We start from the raw sequence: 16,831 nt of genomic DNA on the forward strand, positions 1-16,831 counted from the left end.
CACACCGGCCTGGGAGATCTGCTTAACTCCTGTGCAGGTTCAAATATTGATGAGATGCGGACGTGCCAGTCAGTTTGATCCTGCGATTGACAAGATATGTAAACAGCAGATAAAACAGCTAATCGGCTGACAAGCCGATGTAATGATTCCAGCCGATGTATGCTTTAACCTTCGGATCAATATTTGCTCTACTATATCATATTGTTAGCTGATTGGTTTCTACTGGATTATATTGCTATATTATATCATCAACAGCCGATTGCCTCTATATCATTATCTACATTAGACATATAGCTGATTGCTGAAACCCTATCACTATCGGCTGGTATTGGCATCGGCTATTATCTGCTATCGGCTGGAATCACTACATCGGCTTGTCAGCCGATCGGCTGTTTTATCTGCTGTTTACATATCTTGTCAGTCGCAGGATCAAACTGACTGACACACCAGCATCTCATCAATCTTTGGACCTACACAGGAGTTAAGCAGATCTCCCAGGCCGGTGTGTTTGATTTTTTCGTCAACAATGTGATAGATACATTATAATAAAATATAACACATCCACCAAAAATCCATTATATCTTGAGACAGAGCGAGTATGCCTAATCTTGTCAGATGAAACAGATCATAATACTGAAACCAAATCAACGGTTATTCTTCCCAAGTAATTTCATCTGATTAGCTCTATCTTCCTCCTCCTCTATCTTCTTTCTACGCATCGCGTCTTCCCTTTGCTTTTGAATTCTTTCCAACTCTAAAAATCGCTCTAGCTCTTTCTGCTGTTGTTCCAGTGCTTCTTTTCTTTGAGCTTCCTCTACTTTTCGCCGATTCTCCTCAAGCATCCTATCCAACTCCTCCCTCTCTCTTCTTTCTTGTTCCTGCAGCCAAAAATTTTGAACTGATTAACTCAATTTGGACAAGGTTCTCAGGAGAAGAATTTATCAAATTATGGTGTTGATCTCAATCATACTGAAAAAACATGACACTACTACCAATTTTCAGTTGCTAGTAGAAAAAATATCTACTGAGAAGTACTAGCACCGAGCCAGACTACAAAGGTTCTGCTCTTTATGCAAAAGGATAAATAGTATATGCATTAGGTTTAAGTTGGTGGTTTCATCTGCTTAGCTTTTCAATGGTTGATTAGTTTTGTCAATGTTTGAATCTAATGAGATGTTCTTGTAAAAAATTATCAGCACTAAGGATAGCATGACATTAATGCTCACAGCTTTATGCCTGGCTTCACGCAGAGCCGTTTCCTTCTCTTTTTGTAGCTGAGCATCAACCTCATCAAATAACTGCTTGATGCCTTCCTCAACTCGCCGTTTTATTTCATTTTTGATGTCCTCGGAGTTCAAACGGTCCTCAACATTTTTTCTTATAGATTCTTCAACTCTTCGAGCGAGCTCCTCTTCAAGTAACTTCAGTTCAGCTTCCTTTTGGCGCCTGCTGAGAGAAACACAAAGTTACGGGAACTGGTACAACCTAGCCAAACTGCAATCCATGTAAGCATGAACTAATAGAATTAATGTACTATGGAACTATATATGAACACAAAAGTACAAACTAAATAGTCAAGTTACTCTAGTACAATTGTTATAGAATTTCTGGTTGAAAATAGGTGGATTCTAGTAAAATTTGGCATGCAATGTCTAAATAAGCATAAATATAATTACAACAGTAGAATATTGAGCTGAAAAGCACAAGGGAAAACAAAGCATAAAAAAAACAGCCAATGTGGAAACGATAGAAATGTTCATTTTTCATGTGACAGTTGATTAGTTACCGGTTCACTAAATTAAGAAGAAAATTGGCAGGCAGAGGGAGGTGATTAAAGCACATATAAACTCTAATTTCTGCAAGACACTGCAGAACACAAGCACTGCATGGCTAGTTTTGAATCATGTGAAATTTGACTCTCTTTTTTTGTATGATTCCTGAAAAGAGAGACACAAAATGTTCCTCTCTTTTTCTCGAATACTCAAGAGAGAAGTGCATCATTTCATTAAGCAAGGGAAGAAACAAGGGTGAGGGAAAAAACCTAGGTAACAATATTATACATGTTCAAGCCTTTGATCGATGGATAAAGCAGGTATATTCTAATCTGTGAAAGTTCCCCAAACATAAATAGTGTTAACAGATGACAACAAAAACTATCTTAACTTCTTACGGGAACATAGTTGACCAGACAGCTTATAAAAGAACCACATACTCCACTTTCAGAACACACAAGTATTATTCCTAGCACTTACGCCTTTTCTCTTCATATTATAGTATTGAGAAATAAGCATTGACTTTGTTGCTCAAAATTCATTTAAACATATCGAAGAGTTTCCCAGAGTGTATGAATGTATGAATGTGCGACGTTCATATACTAACTTAACATGTACACTTCCACTCAGAGAAAAAAAAAATTAACATGTACACCTGTCTGTGGTTACACTTGACTTCATGTTGGATCTCTTTGAATCTTTCTTTACCATTAGACTAGCAAAATTCAACCATTCATCGATTGAATTTGACAGAAGATATTGGAAAGATGAGTCTACTTCCCATTAATGCCACTAACATTTATCTTGCTTTATATTACTATCAATTAGCACGGTAATGCAGAGAAATCAATTAACACTTCTAAGCAACAGAGTTTTCAGTAAGTGCAATGAACATGCATCACTTATTTGGCTTTTTTTAAATCCATGAAAATAGTCCAGCTATAAGTTTTGCTCATTCACCTCTCTGTTCCATTTTCTCAGTCAAATTTCTACATTTCCAATATGCATGACAGGCAAGTTCCCTGTAGCATTTCCTTGCCAGAGGTCAGTCACGCATCCATGCCTGACAGCCTGACCCAGCAAACAACCATGAACATCATTTCAGACTGTTTATATTTACGCTTCCTAGTTTTATGTCTCAAAGGAGCTATTAGTATTCGATAGTAGATGTATCAGTTTATATTGGTTACAACTTCTATTATGCTGCATCAAGAATAGACCTGATGGTATAAATGTTTATGCTTCAAATTAACTCCGGAATCAGTGTCCCTAGGGTCCAGCCTATTGGTTTTCGGTAGCCTCGTGCATGAAAATAGATGATGCACAAACAGATAGGGTAGACTCTGGTGGCAAGGCCACACCAGGCATGGCACACATGCATACCGTGCGGCAGTTAATGCTCATGCCTATATTGTGTTGGATTCTAGTGCCCCATTTATCATTGAGAAAATCCATGAAATACCATTGACAAGCACTCTAATCCCAGAAATGCCATTGACAAGCGCAACTTCCTCAAAATGCCATCGTACAAGCGTTTTTCTCCCAGAAATGCCATCACAGCCATACTGCTGTTAACTCCTCTCCGTTAAGTTGTATGAAAAGACAATCTTACCCCTGGGCAAACTTTTTGCTCAAACAACATTATTTTGTATTGTTTGCTCACACAATATCATTTTGAATTGATGCATATTTAAATTCACAGACATGTATTATTTTTCTATCAATCAAATTATTTCAAAATTAAATTCACAAATTTTGGCATCAAAATTATTTCAGAAATTTTGCTATCAATTATTTCAGCCTGGGGCTGACGCGCCGCTGCCTGGAGCCGTCGTGACGCCGCCTGGGAGCACCACATCGCAATCGAGGGACGCCGCACCACCGCTTGGGAGCCCCGCGCCGTCGCCGAGGGCCGCTGCGCCGTCGCCTGGAGCCGCCGCGCCGCTGCCTGGGAGCCCCGCATCGTCGCCAGGGGCTGCCGCGCCGTCGCCTGAGGGCCACGCGCCGTCACCGGGGGGCCGCCGCGTCGCCACCTGAGAGCCGCAAACCGCCGCCGGAGGACCCCCGCCGCCAGGGACCCCCCGCGCCGCCGCCCGAGAGCGCCGCCTGCGACCGCCGCCGCACCGTCGCCTGGGGGCGCCACATCGCCGCCGTCGTCGCCCCCCATCGGTTAGGTTTAGGGTTGTCTTTTTTTTTCCCCAATTTCTTTTCTTTTACTGCCTCTGGATAGTAAAATTTGGAGCGAGGGTAATCTGGTCATTCTGGTAAAAAAAAATTTCTAACCGTGTGGACTAAACGGTAAGTTGACTGTGATGGCATTTCGGGGAGAAAAACGCTTGTACAATGGCATTTTGAGGAAGTTGCGCTTGCCAGTGGCATTTCTAGGATTAGAGTGCTTGTCAATGGCATTTCATGGATTTTCTCTTTATCATTTGTTAGTTCAGCTTGCTAATTTTAATTCCACATGATTGTGAAGTACTATTTTGGACTAATCACCAGCTATTTGTGCATATTCATCAGTTTCTCTAGTCACTCTACATATCGCTGAGTTACTTCCACCTATTTATGTTGGATTATTCTCACGTTCATATTATGCTCATGCATAATTTTGGATCAAAACAATGGTTTCCTCTACTGCTGACCTTGTATTATTTATTTCTCATTAACCTCCCTTCTCCCTTCATTAGTCCTGCATTTGCTACCATCACTCTGATAGGAATAGTGTAAGGAGACCTGTGAGGTCCAACTGTAGGTCAACTTTTGGTGAAGGCATTTAGCTGCTCATCAGTCATCACGTATACTAGTTCAGTTTTGGTATATGGCACTAGCACGCAATACAAAGATGTAAGGTTTTATCCATTTAGCATTTAGTCATTACATTATGAATAAAATACTTTGAAATATATTTTACGACGCCTCAATCCGCATGCTCTAAAAAGATGTAAGGTTTTATCCATTCAGCATTTAATCTCTGGACAATGTGTGCTTCATCAAAAGTTAAGTACACAATTACAAGGGAAGCAATGGAAATCTGTTTGTGCGGAATGTCTGCTCATTGGCCACTGTGCATCAGAGGCAAAGGAAGAAGACAAAATATATATAGCATATGTAATATTGGTTGTAGGGCAGCTAGCTTCGGGCCAGTTGAGAATGTAATGCTGCTGTTGCTTAATTTAGGGATTGAATGGTTTAATCTGGACAGCTGGTCAATTCAGTGTTCATGCAGACATAACATGAACAGATTCACTTGATTCTGGTGCTTTGCGGCTATATCAACTGACTTCTACTATATTGGGCCAGATAGATGAGTATTTGCTAATTACATTTTTCTTCTATGACTACTAACAGTAACAGGGGCACTCAACATATTAAAAAGGCAAATTTGCTACTGTACATTGTGATTTTCGTGGTTTTGGCTGTAGGACACCGTAAAAGTGGATTTTTCGGAGAAGATACTCCCAAATTGTGGTTGTTTGCTACTAGACACCGCCCACACTTTTTTATTTTTTATTTTTGGTTTAGGAAGGAGAGAGAGAAAACACGTGAAAGGTCTAAAATGCCCCTAACGTATTCCAATTGAGAAAATTGACATTTTGCCATCTTCAGGATAGGGTTTCGCTGGAATGCCACTCCGGAATGTGGCTTCGTTATAATGTCACTTTCAAACGAAGCCATCTTGCTACATTACCATTTCGACCATTTGTGTGATTTCCAAATGTTCTCCACCGTGCTTTGACATATTTGCCCCTGACCATTTCGTTGACTTGTGTGAGAGAGATGGATCCCCGTCCAATCGCCTCTTCCTCCCGTCTTGCTCGTCACTGCCGCCGCCATAGATCTAGCTGCCGCCGCGCCGCCCCCAAAATGTGTCGACAGGATGCTGGTGGCGTGAGGGAGCGACAAAGAAGGTCGAGCATATAGATTGCACTTGTCATGAGCTCGTCACCAAGTAAGTATTTGCCTAACTTCATCGACTTCATCGTTTTGCAATTTGTTTGGTGTGCGCACATTTGGTCTTCCGAGATCTAGCTGCGAAGTATTTGGTGCGCGTTTGCTGGGTTAGACCTTGCTCTAAGCCACATCTATTTTTTTTTCTCCAGGCTTGAAAGGGAGCCTGAGTGTAGCTTAGCTGTGGTAGAACCCGATGAGGCGGTGGAATCCGTTTTCCTTGTCTCACCCGATGGGGTAGTGCAACCAGTCCCTACTGCTGTTGATTGGGATAGGCTAGAGGTTCTGGCCAAGAATGATGACAAAGGGAGGCAAGAAATTGTTGGGGACGATAAATTCTATGAGTTGTTAGAATTAAGGGCAAAGGATGAGCAAGCTAGACGAACTAATGCAAACCAAGATGCAAATGCTGACAAAGGAAAAGCAGCTGCTGATGAAGACAACACTAGAGCAGCAATTCCTGTTGATGATGCAATTCCAGGGGATGGTGATGGCATATGATCCTAACAATCCTTGTATGGCTGTGGGTACTATCTACCCAGGCATGCCTGAGTTTAGGATTGCAATGAGGCAATTTGCTATTAACAAGGAGTTTGAATTGGATTTGGTTAAAATTGACCCAGTCAGATACATAGGTGGTTGCAAAGTGGATGGTTTTCGTTGGCATAATAGTTGGGCTTAGGCAAGCCTGACCAGAAGACTGTAATGGTATTGAATTAATTGGTTGTCATTTGTTTCCTTATTGTCACAATGCATGGAATTTGATGGATGCTATTACTTGATTGCAGGTGACAGTGCTAACAGATTATCATAAATGTACATCAAGCAGCAGAAGCAGAAGGAAAACTACCACACCATCTACCAAATGGGCTAACAGTGCTAACAGACTGTCCTAATGTTGATGAAGAATTCATGTATGGGCCCTAAAGAGATGATGATCAAGTTACAAGATGATCACAAGTGTACTATTAACTACTCCCTCTGTCCCAATCACTAAGGCACAGTCAAACTTGGACAGTCTTCAAAACTAATCTTTGATTCTAAATTTCTCATATATAATAATGTTTGTAGCAATAAAATCATAATCATATGAAAGTAAATTTAAATGACAATCTAATAATATTATTTTCATTAAATAAAATTTAATTTATAATAAACTATTTATAAGTCAAATATTTAAAGAGTTGAATCTTAAAATGTGTGCGCGCCTTAATGACTGGGACAGAGGGAGTATGACACTGTTTACGCGGGTAGGCAAAAGGCTTTGCTAGAGTTATATGGTAGCTGGGAAGAAAGTTTTCACTAGCTTTATAGATGGAGGGCAGAGGTATTGAAAACTTTACCCTGGAGTGTGATAGAGATTGATACTAAAGAGGTTGATGGCAGGTTTCAATTCAAGAAGATCCTGCCTCCTTGCTTCTTGGATTTGTACTCTTCTACCCCTTCCCCACAACTCGGGCAACAAATGAGAGGTATTCCACTAGGACCAAGAGGAAACCTGGAGGGTGGGCGGACGACGAGAGGAGCCCTTGAGCTAGCTTGCAACATGCTGTCAGCTCTGTCTCTTCCCGTCGTCAGTCTTTGATGCATTGCCCCCAGGGCCCCTCGGATCCGACGCCGAGGAAAGCACGTGGTTTTGTAGCGCGGAGATTGCAGCGCAAAGCTATCAGCAGCAGGGCATAGCGGGGACGGTGAAGGTCGCGGGGTGAGGGGGCATAGTGGTGAAGAAAAGGGGTGGCGTTGCATATGCTCTCCCTTCAGCCAAGCAATGTGACTCGACCAGCTCGAGCACACTAAAACCGACAGACAAGGGCATTTGGGTCAAAGCATAAAGATCAAAATGGTGGAAAACATTTGGAAATCATAAAAAATGGTCGAAATGGCATTGTAGCAAGATGGCTTCGTTTGAAGGTGGCATTATAACGAAGCCACATTCCGGAGTGGCATTACAGCGAAACCCCATCCCGAAGATGGCAAAATGTCAATTTTCTCATTCCGATTAGACCAAGTGGCCTGTCAGGCAGGTAGATCAGCCGTGGTGCCCCGAAACGGCATCAATGTAACCTAATGCTAATTAGTCGTGCTACAGCTTAATCAACTCACGCATATCAATCAAAGAAATATCTAGACCACGAATCAATTATGGGCAATATTAAATAATTGCTGCTATGCTGAATAGTAAACTTGATGGAACATCAGCCGAATGCGTATGTGCCAATGCATACTTTGATCCTATCATATATGCGTGTACTGATTAATTGGTTGGCAGGCCATTTGGACTATTGAACACTCAGGGAATTTCAGACCTCTTCCGCATTCTTTCTCCTCCCTAATTAGACAGAAAATAATAAAATAGTGGGGACGCTGTCCGGTAGCAAAGCGCCACATTTTGAGAGTCTTCCCCTAAAAATCCACTTTTGCGTTGTCCTACAGCTAAAATCACGGAGTCGTGATGTCCAACAGTAAATTTTGCCTATTAAAAATTAACATGAAACAGCATAATTCCAATGCAATCCCCATATGAATTGCAAAAAATAAGTATTTTCTCAAACCATGAATATACAGAAATAAGTACAAGTGTTCCATTGAGTGGCAGGCTGGCTAGGACAGTTCATTGAGTGCCAAGGCTAGCTAGGACAGTTCATATGGGTGGCTAGGACTGTTCATGATTTTCTCTAAAAGGTTTTAAAAGATATAAGAAAGTATTGGTCTATATTGTGTTTCCAACTGACATGTCCGACAGCTCAAGTGATACATCATTGAATTGTGATATCCTATGGCGCTTTGATGAGTTCTTGATCTTATTTTGCATGTTCTTGATCTTTTTTGGTTGGCGAACAAAATATAATCAAATCAAGTGCAGAAGTACAGTCTAGGTCTGAAGGAAAATTGACATGGATGATATTGCTTGACAAACTATATAATGAGAGCTGCAGTCATACAGAAGAGGTAATCTGCATAGGAATCAAGAAAACATAAAATTACCTTTTCTTATCTCCTTCTTCTTTTTGCTTCTCAATTAAATTGTTTTGCTCTGATACATGACTTGGGCTGCAGGAGTTATTTACAGTGGAACTTGTATTGCTTCGACTTCTCCGTCTTCGTTGTCGTCTTGGTGATGGAGGGCTTCTACGCCTCCTAGGAGTTGGGGACTGGCTTCTCTCCCATCTTGGAGAAGGAGACCGACTTTTTCTCCAAATAGAAGGGAATTGAATTGGACAGAAAATAGACGAACACACAAAATAAGATGATGGAAGTTTGTAATATTGACAAGATAACTACAGTTGAAGAATTGACATGATAGAAAGCATGCAGCAATAGAAAAATATCAAAGCAAACAGATTAGTATGGAATGTCACTATGCCAAGATGGACACCAAAAATGCAAAGAAACATTCATATTTGTACAGCGTGCCCATGTAAACAGCTAAGGGAGCTTGTCGACTTGATCAACTAGTCCACGACTTGTTGACATGGTCGACTAGTCCATGACTTGGTCGTGTGAAAACAGGGGATGCACTATAGTCTTTACTAATACTGTGCTAAGCACTATATATAGTATAAACTATGAACTATTGAGTAGCTAGCAAGACAATAAGTCAACAAGGAATAAACACAATAAGCCAATTAGCATGGTGAATTGGTGATTTGCTAGACTAACCACGACTAATCTACCACCGATTTTAAGACTAATCTACGACTAACCACAACTAATAGCGCGAGTTACAATTTGGTCGAGTTGTGGCCTTCTAGTCCTGTGGCTTGACCATCTTTACGATTAGTCAACACCTAGTCGTGACTAATCACACGACTTGATAACACTATGACTAAAGAATGTGATGAACACATAATTTACATGTAACAAAGAAGATACAAAAATGAAACATTAGATTTATAAAAAATGCCAATTCATGGAATATGATAAATTAACAACAGTAACATATGAGTAAATCCACAATTCCACATTGAATGTTTGCCAAACAATATGGCCTATAATCACGAACAACAAACAAAAGTGAATATAAAAAAGATCAGGATTAGCTTATCATATATGAAATGTTCTTACAAAGAAGAAAGAAATTCAACAGTTCAAAAAATGATGTTAAAAATACAGTTCCAACCATCTCTGTAGACACAAATCTTTGATACTCCTATCTCCAGTACTAAGTAAAAACAATAGCTCAGCTATCGAGGTAGAAAAAGATGGATGCTTTTAGTCAAGTTGTGCTTTAGCCTTTAGCCCTAATTGTAACAGATGTCAGCATATGCTCAGCTAACTGAAGTTACAAGATTGAACTACTCCACATTACATGGAAATTTTATTCTTACCTTCTGAAAAGAAAGCATGTCTCTTCAGCACCAAAAATAAAATCAAAAGATGAATCACAAAAAAAAATATTGGGTTCACAAAAAAAAAACCCAAAAACAATTTGTATCTAAGTTAGAATGGCTCGGTTGAAACTGACACTTGTGGATCTGGAAATAGAGTTGAGCACACACTTGCAGTGCACGACATGTTCATCTACCATTTCTAGGATAACATTCTGCAACAGGATGACCATTTAAGTCCTTTGCAAACAGCTGTTGATAGTAAATCTTGTATAATAGGAAAACAGCGAGAGCTAGGCAGAATGACACACTAGTAGGGGCCCTGTTCTTTTCTGATTCTCAACTTTGGATTTTCTTTGCCATGCTACCCAATCCCCCAAACGATGCATTTCATGCCAAAATTTTATATATAAAATTTTCTTGGAATACTTTTCTAGAGAAACTCTGCAGTAGTTCAATTCATTCGCTCATATCCTCAAATAGCCATCACAAAACCAGATTATCCATCCATTTTGAGCTATCTCAATCGAGGCCATAATCTTCTATATTCACATAACATATTTTCTTTGTAGATTGCTATTTGCAAAGACAATCAAAAAAGGATCTGCTAGTTATGATAACAACAACAGCAACAACAACAGAAAAAAAAAGATCCGCTAGTCATTACAATACATAGACTGAAAAATGAGTTTCTTCCACAAGCCTCATACTCGAGACTCTGCGTGGGGAATCCAAATTTCTGATATGTTTTCTCGTCTCGTACTCTGCCCAGATAAGCAAATCTGTTATTTCAAGTGGATTTATTATATTTAAATATGATTAATTTATTTCTTCTATCCACAATTCTAAAAGAAAAAATAGCACTAGAAATATGGAAGGCATTTCGTGACGAATTCCAAATTTCCAATCCCAAAAACTCACCCCAGCGGGTACTGTACCAGAGCCCGAACAGAAGCATGCGCAGATTGGGGAGGATGGAGAGACAGTGAGCGGGGTAATCGGGGATGCGTACCGTGTGGAGGTGTAGGGGGATCGGCTCCGATCTCGTCGACTCCGCCGGTTCCCATACCGCGGGGAAGGGGAGCGGCGCCGGCGGTGCGACGGCGGCGACCGAGACACCGCACGCGGCATCCCGCTCCGCGTGGCAGCCGGCACGAACAAGCACAACGGCGCCGCCGGTCTGACTTGGTCACCGTGCTAGTGCTGGGACTGGAGGAGCGGAGAGCGGGTGGGCCGGTGGAGCAATACGGCAAGACGATGCAGCGCCGCGGCGGCCTAAGATCCCTAGGGTTTGCGGCGCCTGGGCCGACTGGTTACTACATCTAATTCAAACCCACTCCAACCCAAAACATTTTTCCTCGGGTTAATTTGTACCAAGCCACCGCAAATTTGGCTATTCAGAAAAAAGTCATTACAATTTATGTATTCATAACCGTGCCACTAAAATTTTACAAAATTATAACCGTACCACTGTCGTCACGTTTTCCATCCATTCCCTTCCTTTTCCATATTCTTCCTTCCTTCTCCCATCTTCTTCCTTCTTTCTCCCGCAGTGAAGTTGAGCGCGTCTGCAACGGCGGCGGCAGTGGCGAGTACAGTGTCCACACGACTTCACGTATTGGCGCAGTCGGCGTCGGCCGCAGCAGCAGAGTTGTACCCGCCGTTCCCCGCCGTGGCAGCGGAGTGCCCGCCCATGCAGAGCCCCATTTTCAGAGCCGAGAGCCGCACCGCCGAGGCCAAGAGCCCCATCTCGCGGCGTCTTTCCCTTCTCTCTCTCTCTTCCTAGTTTCCCCTCTCTCTCCCCTCCCCTCAGGTCTAATTACTTTGCGTCAAGGAGCGGCCGGGTCCAGATCTCGCACCAGAGTCGGCCGGCGAAGCCTTGGGGGGTTCCTCGTCGTCGCTGGCCAGCTCCGGCTGACGCCACGCCTCCTCCTCTGGCACGTCCCAAAACGACCCTAAAATATATCCTTTAAATTATGCCTAGAATAATTAAAATCCGTGTGAAAGCCTCCAACAATTAAAATGTGCAAAGTTAAAAGTCAAATAAGGCTTAGAGGATTTTTGTAAATTTCCTAAAAGCCTAAAATGCGTAAATAAATTTTAGTGGAATTTTCAGAGCACAAATAATAATTATTAAGAAATAAACAAAGTTGAAAAGGTTTTATAAAAAGAAAAACCCTAAAAATCCCCCTTCCCTCTCTTGGGCCGAATCCGGCCCATCTCCCTCCCCCTCTCTCCTCTCCCCCGTGGCCCATCCGGCCCCTCCCCGCGCGCGCGCCGCTGACGGGCGGGCCCGCCTGCCACCCTCGCTGACGGGTAGGGCCCACCCGTCATCCCCTTCCTCTCGCCGCTCCAGCCGCTCCGCCCGCGCCCTAGCGCCGCCGCCGCCACGAATCCCGCCGCCTCCCGCCGTCCCCGCGTGCAATAAAGTGGGGGGAATCACTTCCCGTGATCCCCTCTCCCTTTCCCCCCATTTTCCCCTCTCTCTCTCGCGTTCAAACGGGCGGATTTGCCCCTGCAAATCTCGCCGGCGCCATTGATAGCGGCCGGACCTCCCGCGCCTATTCCTTCTCCGCCGGCCGCTATCTCCCCCTTCCAACCCTATTTAAACCCTCCCCGCACCTCCTCCGTCCGTTTCCGCCTCTCGCCGCCCTTACTCCTCGCCGGATTCGAGCTCGCGCCGAGCTCCGGTCCGCCGCCGTCGTCGCCCCGGACCGCCTCCCACCTCGGCGCCGCCTCCTTCGGGTTCGCCGCATCCTCACCAACCTCGTCCACCTCTCCGTTTCGGTCGCCGACCGCCGGAACGCCGTCGACCCCGTCGACCCGAGCCGCGCCGCCGCCTCCCTCCGCTCAGGCCGCCTCCTCCGTCGCCGCCGTCGACCAAGGGTGAGCCGTGGACCGCCGCCTCTTTTCCCCCTTCCCTTCCCCTCTCTCGGCCGCCGCTCCGCCGTGCCTATGGCCGCCGCCGGCGACCATAGGGGCGCGGGCGCCGCCTCCCGCCGGCCGCGCCGAGTGGCCGCCCTCGGGCGCGCCGAGTGGCCGCCGCGTGGGGCCCGGCCGTCAGCCGCCCGCGCCCTCGGGTGCGGCTGACGCGTGGGACCCAGAGCGCCGGCCGGTACGAGCCCGGGTGCGCCCGGTCCACCGTGGACCGTGAGGCTGTCGCGTGGGCCCCACTCCCGTGGACCCGGTCCGCGCGCCCCCTCCCCTCGGCTGACGCAATAAACTTTTTTTTTAAATTAAAATTTAAATGAAGAAATTCGCAAATATTCATTTAAAGAGCATATAAACTTCAAATGGCCATAACTTGGCCATTTGAACTCGGAATTGGACCGTTCAAGTCTCTAATTTTTCCTTAAGAAGTCAAGAACCCATTTTTGTGCTTTGTTCCTGCTTGTTATATGGAGTTTATTAGAGTAAAAGCCCTTTTATTTTCCGTTGGTCGTGTAGACGTTGCAGCTTCGGAAGATCTGCTCTTCGTGGAGGTTGAAGCCGACGTTTGGGAAAGCGAGCAAGGCAAGTCACATCAACCTTGAACATATTGAATCCTAGTTTGTAAAATTATTTTGATTTAAATTATTGCATTATCGCTTTATTTAAATTCCCGCGTTATCACTGTTTTATCTAGCCATGCCTATGTACCTTTGTTATGACCTTATTATTGTTGTTGTTACTATTACCTTGTTCACCCTAGAATAAACAAAACACCAACTAGTGGACACTCTACTCATGGTACCACTAGTATGATTTTAGGTAGATGCTTCGCTGGTTAATTAGGCAACATTAGGTGGTTTTACAACTCTAGACTTTGGGAATATTCATATCACCTGGACACTATGGAATGGTTGGATTATTGTGGAATTGGATTCACACCTCCCCCTCTATTCAAAACCCTCAAAATGGTTTTAGGCTGGGCTCGGGGTGCATGGTTTTGATAGTAGCACCTCGGCCATATAAGGACCGGTCTTCGGGCCTCTGTTGCAAAGCACTACCGTACTTCCACCTGTCTAGTGGGTAAGGCTTAGTTTGTGGCTCAGCCTGGTTATAAACAAAAGTACATGGATGGAGATGGACGAAGTCGGGGGTCGATGGACATCTCTAGGGCAAATGAAGGCTACACGAGCTGCGGCCCGGTAGTCGAGATGTCATGGCACAGGGCCGGTGTTCTGCTGCTATGGGCTCAGTCCTGCCTACCTGTCCCGGGGGTTCCGGCCGTAGGTGGGGTTGGGTCGGTACTCTTGTTTATGGCTAGGATGGGTTGGAAACTATGTCATGTCTTCCATCCGTATACCGTGGTGGTATGTGGCACGTGGTTACACGTGAGGAAGATGTGTCTTGTGGGTAAAGATGTACACCTCTGATCAGAGTATAATCAATTCGAATAGCCGCGCCCTCGGTTATGGGCAAGCCGAGCAATGTACCCAAGTTAGTGTTTTTAATTCTTAAAACCTGCTTAACAACTAAAATGTGGAATGGTTGGCCTGGGTTGGCTTGGGACGAGCTGGGACCCAGAGACGGGTTGCCAGTTCGGTCTGAATCATCGTAGGCCTTGGGTTAAGGCAGGTTCGTGTGGGTTCACGGCCTTGATTAATAATCTTGTATAGCTCTAGGCCCGGGTTTACAAAATAGCTTTGAGCAACTAAGTGTCTTTTAATGCTGTTTACTGCAAACCCTAACTCCCTATATTATGGCTCCCTTGTACTCCCTCGCATTTATTCTGCACTTGTGGGTGTGTCTTGTTGAGTACGGTGGTTGTACTCAGTTTTGCTTAATTTTTCCCAAACCCAGAAGAGGAGTTCCTGGAAGATGAAGGCTTTGGTGTCTAGCTCATGCTTGTCGTCAAGCGCCTGTGGTCGTCGCCCTAGTCTTCCGCTGTTTTTCGTTTGTCTTCTTGTGTGCTGGGCCTTCGCCGCCCATGTAATAAATTAATTAATTACGCTTCCGCTTGTTAAACTCTGAATTGTATCAACTTTTGGTGTACCTTGCCTCCTAGGACAAGGAATAATGCATGCACGTAAGGAACGCCCGTTGGGTTATTTCCGGTCGTGACAAGTTGGTATCAGAGCCCCCTTGACCCTAGGACGAGCTTTAGATCCCAAGCCTTAGCAATATGGTGTAACATCCCGGCTTAGGGCTTAATAGGATTAATAGAATACTCATATCAACAAGTTACAACTTCTTTTCCGGAAGCCAATCTCCAAAGAACTCCAGGGTTAAGCGTGCTTGGCCTGGAGCAATTTGGGATGGGTGACCGACCGGGAAATTCTTCCCGGGTGCACACGAGTGAGAACAAAGTGTGTAGCAAAGATATGTGTTGGTCGACCGGGAAATTCTTCCCGGGTGCACACGAGTGAGAACAAAGTGTGTAGCAAAGATATGTGTTGGTCTGTGAGGGCAGTCTATGACCTATGAAAGCTATCAGATGTAAGTGGGCCCGGCCTAGGGGAAGGCGGGACATAACAAAATTTCACGGGCGCGTGTGGGCAGTCTATGACCTATGAAAGCTATCAGATGTAAGCGGGCCCGGCCTAGGGGAAGGCGGGACATTACAAAATGGTATCAGAGCCGACTCTCGCAATTTCACGGGCGCGTGTGTCGCAGTTGCGCAGGCATGGTGCTCATGGCTGATGTAGACCGGGAGTGGTTACAGCATGGCACATGCGCTGGCACTGGACACATGGACGTGGCCAAGAGAGGACGTTTCTGGCCTAGGGTTGATTCTGGCCTAGGGTTGATCGACGGGGGCGTCGATCTCTCTTACCTAGGGTTGATCGACGGGGGCATCGATCTCTCTTAAGGGGGTGAGGGTGTAACATCCCGGCCTAGGGCTTAATAGGATTAATAGAATACTCATATCAACAAGTTGCAACTTCTTTTCCAACTTCTTTTCCGGAAGCCAATCTCCAAAGAACTCCAGGGTTAAGCGTGCTTGGCCTGGAGCAATTTGGGATAAGTGACCGACCGGGAAATTCTTCCCGGGTGCACACGAGTGAGGACAAAGTGTGCATAAAAGATATGTGTTGGTCTGTGAGGGCAGTCTATGACCTATGAAAGCTATCAGATGTAAGCGGGCCTGGCCTAGGGGAAGGCGGGACATTACATCCTCCATCTGGCGGGCTCCAGCACCAGCGCCTCGCCTCCTCCGCTGCCGCCGGCACCAGCAAACCGGCTCTCCCACTCCTGCCGCTGATCCGCGCGTCCCCATCTCGCCGGCGGCGTCAGTCTCCTCCTCAGTCCGTGGTGAACTCAAGCAAGCCGGGCATGCTCGGCGCCAGTGCCAAGGAGGCGGTGGCGCGTGGGGACGAGGCCGTGAGAACGGTGGAGGAGGCCGTGAGGTTCCTCGACTGGACCCAAGGCCGCCGGCCGCGACCACGTGCGGCGGCTGAACGAGGTGGCGACAGCGTTACACGCTGCGATGGGGAAGAAGAGAGTCACCGCCGCCGGTCATGCTCGATGTCCAGCTGTGCTGCTCGACCTTGCCGGCGAGCTCCCTCTTCGGCTTGACTCTGAAAGAAGATGGGAGAAGGAAGGAGAAGACAGAAAAGACAGGGGATAGATGGAAAACATGGCGGTAGTGGAACGATTTTAATTTTGTAAAATTTCAATAGCACGGTTACGAATAGGCGAATTGTAATGATATTTTTCTAAATAGCCAAAATTGCAGTGGCATGGATCAAATTAACCCTTTCCAAAAGATTTATTTTATTTGCAGTGCCATGGAAAAAATGAATCCGGCTTCAATTCCTATTTGCAATTCAGATTTTTTTTTTATCTTGTTCTTGCTTG

General features: G+C 45.0%; 1 non-coding gene across 1 annotated transcript; it reads right to left on the reverse strand.

Moving 5' to 3' along the window:
* Nucleotides 1-481: 481 nt before the first annotated feature.
* LOC4348291 (uncharacterized) lies at nucleotides 482-11,388 on the reverse strand. Its single transcript, XR_010737072.1, has 4 exons — nucleotides 11,061-11,388; nucleotides 8,706-8,906; nucleotides 1,227-1,446; nucleotides 482-878 (listed from the first exon to the last, which is right to left on the reverse strand). It is a non-coding gene; the product is annotated as an uncharacterized protein (transcript).
* Nucleotides 11,389-16,831: the final 5,443 nt, after the last annotated feature.

The sequence above is a fragment of the Oryza sativa genome, chromosome 10 (assembly GCF_034140825.1).
Source record: "Oryza sativa Japonica Group chromosome 10, ASM3414082v1".
NCBI classification, from domain to species: domain Eukaryota; kingdom Viridiplantae; phylum Streptophyta; class Magnoliopsida; order Poales; family Poaceae; genus Oryza; species Oryza sativa.